The sequence below is a fragment of the Bombyx mori genome, chromosome 10 (assembly GCF_030269925.1).
Source record: "Bombyx mori chromosome 10, ASM3026992v2".
Lineage (NCBI taxonomy): Eukaryota > Metazoa > Arthropoda > Insecta > Lepidoptera > Bombycidae > Bombyx > Bombyx mori.
The window spans coordinates 8,244,208-8,256,414 of NC_085116.1; the positions used below are offsets into that span (position 1 = coordinate 8,244,208).

At 37.5% G+C, this 12,207-nt stretch overlaps 1 gene across 1 annotated transcript; it reads left to right on the top strand.

The window, feature by feature from the left end:
• Nucleotides 1-7,871: 7,871 nt before the first annotated feature.
• On the top strand, nucleotides 7,872-9,067 carry CPR122 (cuticular protein RR-2 motif 122; the record flags this gene model as incomplete). The annotated part of the gene is given in 1 exon segment (NM_001043403.1): nucleotides 7,872-9,067. The product of NM_001043403.1 is annotated as a cuticular protein RR-2 motif 122 (mRNA).
• Nucleotides 9,068-12,207: the final 3,140 nt, after the last annotated feature.

The following is a 12,207-nucleotide window of genomic DNA, read 5'->3' on the forward strand; positions in this document are numbered from 1 at the left end:
GCACCTCTTCAAGATCTTGGAGTACTACCTATTTCGGGTGATAAAGAGACCACATCTATAGCAGACGAATCATATTCGACGACAGAAGCATCTGAAAAAGAAATTGTTGGGTTGGATCAACGTATTCCTACTGAAGATCAAGAAGAAATTAAAACTGAAACGACAACATTAACAAGAGAAACGTCTGAATCAGAATATTCTACTATTGCGCCAAGCATTGGCACTGTAACATTGAATGAGAAATTTGATATAACAACAGAATCACATAAACACATTACTGGTGACGATATTTCAGAAATACCCGATTATAAAAAACCAGAACCGGGTCATATTACATCAACTTTGATACCCACCCAAGAAGACAAAGAGATTACCAATGCCGAGTTAACTACAGAATCGGCGACATCAAGTATCATGCATCATACAACTATTTCGTCTGACTTAGGAACTACTTCGCAAAGTGATCAAGAAACTGGTATTGTTCCCCAAGAAAATGAAGCTGAGAAACATAAAACTGAAAAAACACCTCTGATTGATGATTTAAGTAAATTCACTACGGTACCTGACATATTACCAGAAACTAGTAAAAAAACAGACGATGATTTGAAATTCGAAGACGAAGAAATGTCAATCACAACAGAATCAAGTTTCAAGGACGATATTGATACCACTTCTGCGGATAAACAGCAAAGTTCTTCAGTCCCTCTTGATGGTATAGGAAGTACACCAAGCGCTCCATTCTTAGAAGAAATAGAAAAATCTAGTACAGCTGTTCCGGATGATCACATAATAAATGATCAATTAACTGAAAAAGACATTACAAAACCACAATTAAATACGCAAGGCACTACTGTGGTAACTTCTAAAGACATTGAATCAACGACTGAGCCTGACAAAGGACTAAATACCATACCCAGCGGCACTTTTGAAGAAGAAAAATCTGAGACACCTACTTACGAGGTAGTTACGCCTTTTAAAGAATCAGAACTAGATCAATCAACTGAAGGCATTGTTGAATCCACTGCAACTCAAATGCCCGATTCGTCAACAGAGATTGCAAGAGTGACTGAGGAAAATCATTACGCGCCTACCACTGAAAATATTATTCCTGATGTAGCGTCTAAAGTTACCGAACATGTTGATTTGTCTATTACGCCATCTACTATTAAAGATATTGATGTTTCTACGTTGAGACCCACAATTGAAAATACAGAAATTGATTCTGATGACAAAAACAAAGACATTTCTACTACATCATCTGAGTTGCAAAAAGCACCTACTTCCACAGAAGCCAGCATCGATGATCTAGGACATTTGCCATCTTCTACGACTGAAAGTACTATATATTCAGACAAGGTAGAAACAACCACAATTAATCAAATTGAAAATGAAATAGATGAAAATAATAACATATTCGTTGGACGTATACCCGGAGAAGGTGATTGCCTATTAAATAGTATAACTTATAAGAATGGAAGCTCTGTACCAAAAACAAACAAGTGCCATTCAAATTGCAAGTGCTTGAGCAGCATAATCAAATGTGATCCGATAATCTGTAGTTCACCTCCAGAATATATGGATAATTGTCAACCCACTTATGATTCGCCAGATTCTTGCTGTCCAACATACGTATGCGATCAATCTAGAGAAACTATGCCCCCTGTTGTACCTCTCGTTCATGTAACTTCTACAGAAGCACAACCGTCCTTTGAATGCCACGGTGACCAATGTGAAGTAAAAGAAGAAAAGCATCATTCAGATATTCCACAAATTATTTGTAGTGGTAGTGAATGCGGTGACACGACCTCTACAGAGCAAAATAAATGTGGACCCAATGGTTGCTCTGCCTTGGTTGATGAGTCAATAAATATTCCATCAGCGGATCATTCAGTACTGTGTTCAGGCAAGCCTTGCAAAACTGCGGAAGAAGCGTGCGCAAACGGTGCGTGTCAATTACCAACTATCCAAGTTTCTCCCGAAATTCCCTGTGAAGGTAGTCATTGTGACGCTCCATCAAAAATAAATGAAGAAGCTCTTTGTGAAAATGGTGAAATCTGTAAAGACAATAAGGTTCCTGAAGACACTAATAATAAAAAAGATTGTTCTGCAAGCGAATGTGGTGAAAATATTGCAATCCCAGAGAAACAAAAAACAGAAAAGTGTCAAGGTGAAAATTGTAAAGAGCTAGATGTTCCTATTGAATGCTTGGATGAATCCTGTAGAAGAAAAGATACTAATATCGATGAAAATATTCCCCCTCTATGTGAAGGATCGACTTGCAGCGATGTCAAGGACGTTCCAAAATCTTCAGAGCACACTCCTTACGAAACTACACCAGAGATTATTGTAGACCATGAAACATCCGAAAAGACAGTTGCAACACCTGGACCTGCTACTGAGGCACCAGTCGTAAGTGGAATTGGAACAGGAATTACTTTAACACAAGAGCTACCAGATTCAACAGAATCTTCGGTATCAACTGATTCTGAAGAAAAAATAGGAGAAGAAATGTCTCCACAAGGAACTTCAGTAAAAATTACAGATGAAACCACTACAGAAGGGCTTAAATCTTCATCCACGATTTCAGTTTCTGAGGATAGCGAATACACCGATGTCCAAACGAAATCTCCAAATGATGAAATTGTTCCATCAAAAACCGATACAACAGAACAACCTGTAACAACTATAAAACTAGAATACGTTACTGACACAGCTGAAGTTTCCAATGTACCTGTTCTAATTGAGGAATCTAAAACTGGTGAGTCCACTAGTGAAACAGTTGTACAGGATCAAGAAATAACAACAGCTATTCCAGTATCGACAAAGTTGACAGAATATCCAGAAACAACACAAAAAACATTTGAGGCTGAAACACCTGCAACTGACACTACAGAATCAGACGAAGACGTAAAGGCCCCAGTTAAAACAGAATTCGAAAAATCGACAAGCTCACCAGTACTCACGAGTACAGAATTGAATGCTAATTTACCTAGTGAACATGAAGTACATGGAAAAACCACAGATGTGCCTACCACTGAATTTGTAACATCATACTCTAAATTACCAGAAAATGCAGAAACCTCGGACATTTCTGATTTAGACCAAACAACTGATAGTGCTATTTTAAGTACTACTTCGGTATCTGATGAACACAAAACAGTAACAGAAGCTGAAAAATCACCAATCGTTACTACCGAAATACCCTCTAAGGGAATAACAAATGATATTGAAGAAAACAAAGAATCAGTAGATAGCACTAAATATGAAGACTCTTCCACTACATCATCATACATACATTCATCTACACCTGGTGAAATTCCTGTTGATATTCCAGTTTACACGGCTGACTATGGACACGAAGTAAAAGAAACTACTAACATACCCGAGACATATGAAACAACTGCAGCTGATACAAAGGACATTACTACCGAACTTGCTAAAGATGAAATTCCCGACATAACTAGCATACAAGATGATATGAAGTCAACTGAAGAGCAAGTAGCAATCACATCACCAAGTTCACAGACTTACTCTACAGTGTTTGATGCATTAGAAACAACTCAGCCACCAAAAACTACTAAAACGATCGCCCCCATATATTCTACTAAAGAAACTAGTCGGCCAGAATATGAAGAGCAAGTTAAAATAACAACACCAAGTCCACTGTCTCATTCTACAGAATTTGATGAATTAAAGACAACTGAGACACCCAAAACTACTATTCGGCCAGATTATGAAATTTCAACTGAAATTCTCATTGAAACTACTGAAAAAGTTAGTAAATTAACAACAGTATCCGAAAAAGAGGAGGAATTAACACCATTTGATCACAAAATAGAAACCCAGACTACTGAAACCAGTTCTATAATAACAGCTGTCAGTGAAAGTGATGACTTATCTAATGTGTCTGAAGTCACAGATAGAATACCAACCACAAGCTCTGAATCTTCTGATAAAGATTCAGATGAGATCACAGGTACTACAAAAGGTTCCGCTGAAGCTGTTGAAGAGTTTACTATAACACCCGTGGATATAACAGAGGAAACAACTCAAGCTCAAAGCTTAGGAAAACACCCAATCGAGCAAGAAAAACCTACAATTCAAGAAGAGATTATAAAAGAACATCCGTCTTCTGCTGAAAAAGAACCAGAAAATTCCATTCAATTTGATCATTTACCTACCACCACGACCTTATCTTCAACACAAACACCAGAAACAGAAACTACTAAAACGAAAGATGACGAAAAAGAATTTGAACCACAAACGGATAAACCAACGCAAACGCCAGAACTAAGTACAAGTCAATACGAATTTACAGATAAACCAACCCAACCATCGGAGATTTCAGATGAAATTCATAATGAAAAGGAACACGATAAATATACTGAATATCCGTCCTCCGTAACACCTATGTCACTTGTAACGGTATCGCAAAAAGCAACCGAGATCACTCAGGATGAAATAACAACAGAACCGGCTGAAAAACATGCAACAGAAAAACACGAAGACGTGACTGGTATTCCTGAAATCAACGAATCTTTGGACACTAGTTCAGAAAAATATCCAACTACCTCACCAGGAGACCAAAAACATGTTGAAGGTCAAGGAGAAGACGATAACAAACAACCAGAAATGTATAACAAAGTCGAAACAACTGTGAATGAATTAGACACTACTACTTTGCCAGCTGAAGGACAAAATGTAATCAACGACTTACCAACTACAACTTCCTCTCCTCAAAAGGAATCAGGCCTTGAAGATTTTACAGAATCGACATTGGCAGATAAACAAAAACATTCTACTGAAAATCCTGATTTAACTCATGATCAAACAGAATCAGATGAATCACAAGCAAATAATTTGTTACCTCAAGAAGAAGGCTCAGGACATGATGATGTTACAAAATCTACATTACTTGACGAACAGAATGTTTCTATGGACCACACAGATAGTGACATTAAATCGCCTGAACTTCTCGGCACCACTTTGACTCCTCCAAAAGAAATCCCCGTTTCGGAAGAAGTAACAAAATCTTCTTTACCAGGTGAAGAAAATGGTACGACTGAGTTTGTTACTACCTCGACTAGTTTACCTGAATCACAAAAAACGACACTGACGCCACAGCAAGCTGATGAGTTTGAAGATATAACAAAGGCTTCTTTGTCTGATGAAAATGTTCCTATAGAACATACAACGTTAACAGACATTCAGACAGGCCTATCTGAATCACAAGCAACAACTCAAATACCAGACGAAGAAGAAATAAAATCATCATTACCAGATGAAGAAGATCATTCAGTCCCTTCAGTTGTTGTGACTGAATTACCGGAGATCTCAACGCTTCTTCCAAACCAAGAACTTTCTGACACTGAGGATAAGACTCAATCTACCTTAATGAAGGAGCCAGAAATAGATTCAGAGCATCCAGATACAATGAACATAGTAACTGAATTACCTGACGCAATAACAACAACAGGAATAAAAGAAATCTCCAGTAAGGACGAAAGCACGAAATCAACATTATCAGATGAACAAAATAGTGTCACTGAACACATACCATATACGAGACTACCTGAAGATCATAGTACAACTTTACCACCTCTAAAAGAAACTCAGATCACGGAAGAAGTAACGAAACCATCTTTAACTGAAACAGAGCAGACTGCCACTGAATACGTATCAACCTTAGACCATCAATCTAAATTACCCGAATCGCTGATTACACCGACAACACCAAAACAAAGTTCCGATATTGAAGATGTAACGAAATCCGCATTGCCTGAAGAACAAAAGACTGAACTGCCATCAACCACACCACCGACAAAAGAAAGTTCAGACTTTGAAGATCAAACAATTTCTCCAATACTTGATGATCAACATGTTTCAACTGAAAAAACAACTCCCGTGGACTTTAAGACTGATTTACCTGAATTAAAAACGTCTACATATGCACCACAAGAAATAATAACGGAAGATTTAACAAAATCATCTCCGTCTACTTCTCTTGAAATTACAACTCCTGGCATTGCCAATGAGTTACCAGAAAAAGAATTTACTCAAACAACAGTTGAACAAACTTCTGGCTCTGAAGATACTACAACAAAGACTTCATCACCACTTAAAGATGAAATAGCTACTGAACCAATATTAATTCAGACCGAAGTCACAGAAACATCACTATCAGATAGTTCATTGTCAGAGAAGTTTACGACAAGTACTTCGCAGGACGACGAAAAGCGTGTAACAACTGAAACAATAAGAGAAACCACAGAAGCATTACGTGAAGGAGATACATATGAAAAAACAACAGCAGTTCCTAAAGAACAAGTTACAGAAATAGTCGAAATACTCCCATCTCATATAGATGACACTCAGCATGTAAGCACAACCACAGAAACACCACTGATAACGGAAGTATCTACACATAAATTAATACCGGAGCTATATGAAAAGTCCACTGAGCCACCATATGTTGAACCAAAGGATCAGGAGACAACTCCATATGTTGTTGAATTAGAGGAACATACTCAAAAATCAGAATTGTCCACCATTTATTCCACTACACAAGAAACAACTTCCGCTTCTGAAAAAACTGATGAAGAAACTAAAACGCCAGAAAAGGTGGATGAGGAGGTTATCAAAGAACAACATCCTACAGAAATGGACTCTTCTAAGGATTCAGAGGAAACATCGACACAGTACAAAATTCCAGAAAGTACGACTCTTTCCTCGATTTCAGAAATATCAAGTGCAGTAGACGATAGTCATAAAACGCCAACAGCTACCATAGATTTTGATCAAAGTAGTGTTTCCACGACAGAACTTATCTATAAAAAAGAAACAACTCCTACTGTACAAGAACCAACGGAATCTCCAGAAAAAATCAGTTCAACATCGAGCAAACCCTTAGACGCTGTTCATGAACAAGATCTAATACCAACTTCAACTACGAAGACCGCAGACATTTCTGAACAAGCTCTTGAGAAGTTCACAAAACCTGACACTAAGCCCAGTGAATCACCTTCCACTGAACTGCCTAAACCGATAACCAGCGAAACACCTATTGACGAAATTGCAAGTCCAGAAGAAAGTAATTTCCCTCCAAGTGCCTCAAGCGGTTATGGCGGAGAGCCAGACTATGTTGAAGAAGACCAAGCATTCGGACCTGGCACTTGTCGCTACGGCGGCAAAGTATATGTATCAGCCCAACAAATTCCTAGAGATGATCCTTGTGATTTTTGCTTCTGCTTCCGTAGTGATATTATTTGCTTACAACAAAGCTGTCCTCCACCCATACATGGATGTCACGAAGAACCTATACAAGGTTTTTGCTGCCCCCGATACGAGTGTCCTGTATCGATGGCGACTACACTCAATGTAACCACCACGACTACAACAACAACAACCACATTACCTCCTCATTTCCCTACCCACCCATATAAGGGCGCAGCTCAAAGAAGAGGATGTCAAATAAAAGGACACACTTATAAAGTAGGAGAAGTAGTACGAGCATCATCAGGCCCATGTTTACACTGCACGTAAGTTCATTATTTACTCAAGCATGATCAAAATATAGTAATATAAAATTTATATTATATTAAGGTTATGAAAGATGGGAAGTTCAAATCGATCTAATACATTTTTCAGATGCGGCGGAGACGGTCAAATGAAATGCGATCCAAAAGCGTGCACTCCAGAGCCGATGCTAAGACAAATGATAGCGGCAGCTGTTTCAGCTAAACGACGAAGATGAACATTTTTCGACGTTTTACCAATTGTCTCGAAAGAGCCTTCACAAGGGTAATAAACCTTTGTGAGAAAAAAAAATGCGTCTACTCTTCTATGCACGTGAATAATGCTCAATACATTTATCCCGATGGAGTAGTTTAAGGTTTCGTGTCATAAGTATTAATGAGTTAAAAATAAACAGTGACACTTTCAGGTGACATGGCACTCTATATATGATCAATCATGACTGTGATTAAAAATATTTTATAATTTCGAGAACCGAAATTGATACGAATATTTGAGTCTTCATTTAAGGTTAATTTATTAAATTATTATTTATCTTTTTAGCAGAAGTCAGTGCCAAACGATAGTGCTAAGTTGAATCGTAACTATGCATTTTACAATTTCAAAATTGAATTTAGACAATAAATTTCAATTAACGCGTAGTTCGACCAAAACGAAGCTTAAATTTAAACTCCATGGAATATACTGAGTCGATTAAGCTTCGCAGGTCAGAAAGATCGCCGGAATCTTGACCATTTTTATTACAAGTAAATTAATTTGTTTTACCGATTTAAGATTAGTCATTTCTCTTTGTTTTTACACGATGTTACAAACGTAAATCTAGTATCGCGTAAATATAAAGTAATAATAAGGATCCCTGATGTTGTAAATGCCTTACTTAATTTGTAATAATTTATATATTTTAGGTGTATAGTACTTAAGCCATGTTTTGAGACCAGTGACTATTGTAATGTTAGTATTAAAAGGCCGTTTGCATTCAAATTGAAAAGCTCCAGTCGACGCTTTTGGCTTTGGCCGGAACTTTTCCACAACTTTCACGATTTAAAGAAAGTGACTATTCTTGTTTTCTTTAATCCGTGGGAGAAATTTGCTAGCACTCTGACAGTGGCCAAATTTCAATCATTTTTAGATAAAAATATACAATTGAACTTGAGTAAGATCTTTTTGTAACTTTTGATAATAAAGTGCTGGTAGTTTTAATCTATAAATATATGCAGATCGAGATGTGTACGAAAGTTTATAGCTTTTGTGTTTGCTGTTCTAATAGTGAGAATCTAATAGAAGTGGCCGCATTAATTCGTACAGACCTTCTTCTGTGTTCTATTAATTTGAAAATTTAGGAATATTTCATTTTTATTTATTTCAAGTAGCAATAGGGAATAAATGTCAGATTATTATTGACAAAGCGTTTAGGTTTCTACTCCTAAAAATTGGACACTGAAATAAATATTGTTTCTATAATTTACAAATGCCACCATTTAGATAACCATTTAATTGTGGAAACAAACTTTTACAATAAAATATTTCAAATGAATTTGACGTTATTTTTTTTATACTTTAAACAACACACTCACTCCCACATGCTTAACCCTTCCATTAATCCTGCTAAAAAACATAAATTATTCCCTATGCGTAAACCATTTACATTTACATTCTAAAATTCCTCTCCTTAATAATAATAATTAATGAATACAAACAATTACAGTACGACCAAGTGAAAATGTATATTCCTTTCGCAAAGTAATTCAAATAATTGTAGTAATTCTATCATGTTCTACCTAATCTAATAATAATATTAGGGGTTAAAGTGCCCAGTGTAGTCAGAGCGCGGCGGGCCCAATCTCGGCGGTCCGTGCTGGAGTCATGGTCCAGACGGCTGGCCGATCCTTCGGCTGGTCGTAGGACCGTCGAGGCGATTCGCCCGGTTCTTGTGAATTGGGTGAATCGTGACAGAGGACGCCTCACTTTCCGGCTCACACAGGTGCTCACTGGGCATGGTTGCTTCGGTGAGTTCCTGCACCGGAACGGAGCTGAGCCGACTGCAGAGTGCCACCTTTAGGGTTGCGACTTGGACACGGTGGAGCACACGCTCGTCAGGAGGATGGAGGGGATGGAGGGCGGAAGTCAGGCGATTTCCTCCTGACCAAAAAAAAAAGCGGTTAAAGTATAAAATTGGGAAATTGGAATAGATCGTGAACATTTGTTAAGTACGTATTTCATTAGAAAAATTGGTACCCGTTTGGGATTCTAACACTGGTGCATCGCTTCAACACGAATGCACTGGACGTCTTATCCTTTAAGCCACGACGACTTCATATTCGTTAAACAATGCCGCTAATTCCTGGGTAGTTTGGCTCGGATCGGCTTCCACCATCTCTTTCAAATTATTGCATGTGTGGGCGTCTTTCACGTGGTTCGTTCTTCACATCAAAATTTCTGTCACAAAAGCGTTTAAACCAAAATCGCACGGTGCTTTCATTAGCAGTCCCTTCTCCAAATGCAACATTAATATTGCGAGCTGTTTCTGCAGCATTAATTCCGCGTTGGAACTCGTATTCAAAAATCACTCGAATTTTCGAAGTACATATCCATCTTTATTGTCTAAGCTAAATGAAAAAAACAACTGAAAGTCGATAGTCGAATGTTGCACATTTTTTAAAAGAAGAACCTCATAGGTACCATTTGAAAAAAGTTTTACTCAAAAATCTCAAACCATGAAGGTTCTATGTCAATTCGAAGTACATATTACAATAGAACCACAATTTCAAAATTTAAACTCTATTACCATTTAAGCTTACATGCAAAATACTAAAAACTTCAAAATATTAGTTTCTTTTTTTAAATATAGTAGTATATTTTAACACACACTTTGTTTAATACACATTATTTGCATAGATATGCATGAACGATCTAAAAATAATAGTAGAATCAATATTAGTATTGGGCCGTTACACGTATTTATAAAATTAAGATCAGTTGACGCGTGGGGTCGATGCTCTCTGGCGACGCGGAGAGCCATCCAACAGCAGTCTCGGCGAGTGACCCACATTAAAACCTATATATACAGGTACATACGTTGAGGGCTTAATTTTCCCTACAAGACATTCGCTCATCGTTAAGAATCGTCCGTGAATGCGTACATAGAATAACAGATAAACAGTTGGTGCTAGACTTCGCGTCGGCGCGCCTTTAAAGAAAGAATAAAATGCTTATGTTTTCCACATACCACGAGATCGCCATACATTGTTTTGGATTCAATATTCGTAAACGAGCTCTAGGCCCACCTATAGTGGTAAGCACAAGCAGATACCGAGCACAACGTGAGCGCCGCCATCAAACAACTCTTTAAAAAAAAAGCAATGATTTAATAAGAATTAAATGAAAAAGCAAAGAATAAATATGTATTTACAACTAGCTAGACGTCTATAAAATTTTCTAACCGAAAAAATATATGTGTATAAACCATTAGAATAGATAAAACCTTAAAAAACAACATTATTATTAAAAACGAAAGAAAAAATCTTGATATTGTATTGGTTTCACGGTAAAATTTTTAGTGACTACTTAACTTGCTTGAAAGTGAAGAAATACTCTCAAAATCCATTAATTTGCAACTCGCACTCGCACATACAATAATCGAGAGCCTCACTTCGGTAAAGCTATTCGATACATGAGACAGCAACATAAACAAACCTTCTCTCTCCTACAAAATGAGATTCATAAGCTTACCACTAGGTGGCACTGATACAACCTCACACAAATTAAACATAACATTAACATCGATGGAGTAATTAAAAAAAACTCGCACTAAGCATAGGTACATTACCCATTACTCGACTAATTATAAATATCGTTAGAAAGCTTGGCATTTCAATTAAACGCCTTAAAAAAAACCTTGCGTGCTACCAATATAAAAGAAAAAATTATTGCTTCTCAAGATGAATAAACGTCCTGCAAATCGAGTAACTCGCACTCAGAGCTCCGCACGTTTCACCGTGAAGAGCGTACACTCGATGCGAGTCATTCGATTCGATTTTTGAAACTCGCACTAAGCCTACTGGTCTGAAAAATAATGTTACGCGCTGGAGTTCGAGATAAATAAAATTCTACCGAATTATAAGTTAACACTGTATTAGCACTTAGAACACTTAAAACACTTCACAAACACTTTAAAATTCTTAATTCGCTTCTTCCGCTTCCGATCCGTTCCCTGTTTCGCTTCGAGTAGTTCCGATTACTAACTGACTGCGTGCCATACAACGCTTTTATAGTCGATACGATATCCCTAGAATCGTCGAGAATAGTCCTCACAAGTCGAGTATTTTCGATGTGTGTTTCTACTATCTGAAAATAGATGGCGTTGTACTTCTCGAGCGTTCTAGATGTTACTAGATCCTTAGATATTCGTTCGGCTATTCGGCGATAGATGGCGCTACTCTTACCGGCATAAAAATTATAATAATTGCGTTCACGTACCGCTAAGACAGTTCATACAAAATCCAGTAGGGAAAATGATATCTGAAACGCACGGTGATTCAACAGAACGGTATTAGAGGGAGCACATGGCCTAGTTATTGAACAAGTATACCAAGATTGTCTTTCCTTCGACCCGATCCACTCTAAGTGTTACTACGCTTTGAGGTATTATAAGTCATCGTATTCGTAGAATCCGTC